Source organism: Austrofundulus limnaeus, unplaced genomic scaffold, assembly GCF_001266775.1.
Source record: "Austrofundulus limnaeus strain Quisiro unplaced genomic scaffold, Austrofundulus_limnaeus-1.0 Scaffold16, whole genome shotgun sequence".
Classification (NCBI taxonomy): Eukaryota; Metazoa; Chordata; class Actinopteri; order Cyprinodontiformes; family Rivulidae; genus Austrofundulus; species Austrofundulus limnaeus.
The window spans coordinates 543,777-545,573 of NW_013952418.1; positions in this window are offsets into that span (position 1 = coordinate 543,777).

A 1,797-nucleotide genomic window follows, 5' to 3' on the forward strand; every position below is an offset into this window, starting at 1 on the left:
AGAGTTAGCCAGTTAGCGGCAGAGTTAGCCTGATGTTTTTAGGTAGTTAGCGGCAGAGTTAGCCTGATGTTTTAGGTAGTTAGCGGCAGAGTTAGCCTGATGTTTGTAGGTAGTTAGCAGCAGAGTTAGCCTGATGTTTTTAGGTATTTAACGACAGAGACCAATCTTCACGCAGCGCTGCAGTGTGACCAACAGTAACCTCAAATTCAGGGAGGAGAAGGGTTTACAGTAAGGTGTCAGGTGTGACGCTGCGTTCACCATGATGTCCTCGAATGCACCATGGTGACAGCTAACGGTTGATCGATGCAGCAGCTATAAACAGCTTCAGGACACGGCCTTCAGGTCGGAGCCTTCACCTGCCAGCAGTGTTAAAATATCTTAACTTGTGTCTGTTAGCAAAATTTCTCATCAACCACTGGATGGATTTTAATAAAACTGTCAGGTATAACAATCAGAGGTACGTCTACAGTTGATGTTTCAATCWGATAATCGACTTTATACAACACAAAAAAGGCTTTAACCCTTGTAGTATTTGACAGGTGTTCAGCTAAAATCCGTGGTGGTAGCTGAGAGTGGTTCAMAACACGTTCTCTGAGGGGGCGATAGGCGTCCTGCTTAAAGGTGAGGAAGAGTGACGTTCAGAGAGGGAAACTCTTCGTCAGGGTTGATGATTCGGCACCGTCACCTCACACCAGGGGTCGCTCCAACGACCTTTGACCTTGCCGGCGAGCACACGTCCACCATGTTTTCACTGCAGCAGTGGCAGTCATGGCGGCCCGAGTCCGATGGTACCACCTCCTCCTCCTCCTCCTCCTCCTCCTCCCCGCGGACTGCAGCAGGTTTTCTTGTCATCCTCCCTCTCTCCCTCTCTTGTCAGTGTTGCTCCTGGCGAAAGGCTGATACTTGATATTCAGAGGATAGCAGCTTTTGTCTCAGAGATTTAATCAGTGGCTCTGCTCCCACTGCAGAGAGGGGGGAGCAGTGATGGGGGGTGGGGGGGTGAGGAAGGAGAGATGGAGGCAGAGACTGTTTATGTGTAATGACACAATAACAAAGCCTGCCTGTAAAACACAAACTGTCTTTTGAAGGGATTTTCAGGCCTGGATTAGTGTCAGGTCGCTCAGACAGGAGCTGCTTTCTCTCTGCACAGGCTGGAAATGCACTTTCTGATTTTTAGCTGTTTATTCGGCTCTGTGTGGACACACAGCTGAAGCTGACAAATGTGAGTAAAATATTTGACGGAGCGTCTCGTCGGGGCTTCTGTTTGCTCATAATGGCGGCTCTTTGAGGCCGTTAATGGAACGCTACAGATTCTTTTTTCTTTTTGTTAATGCACCGTGTCCATTTAGTTCCAGCTGAAAGGACTCAGAGAGAATCTATTCTTTTAAGAAGCTCAAACAGWTCTTTCAGGATGGAAGATGTTCCTTTTCAGGCTGCAGGTGTGAAAAATGCTTTTATTTATTTATTTATTTATTTTCTGCCGAGGTTTGAAAAAACATCCTGACAAAAGTTAGAATGTTATAAAAATTAAATGTAAATAAAAACAGAAAACGGGGATTTATAAATCACACAAACCAACAGTTTGTTCAAACAATAATTGTTTTGAAGAAAAATATAATTAATTTTTAATTTAAAGGCAGAAACACGTTTTTATAACATCGGTCTGTAAAGATCCAGGACCTGAGGAGACCAGGTCCGGAGGTTTTACAGGACCTGAGGAGACCAGGTCCGGAGGTTTTACAGGACCTGAGGAGACCAGGTCCGGAGGTTTTACAGGACCTGAGGAGACCAGGTCTG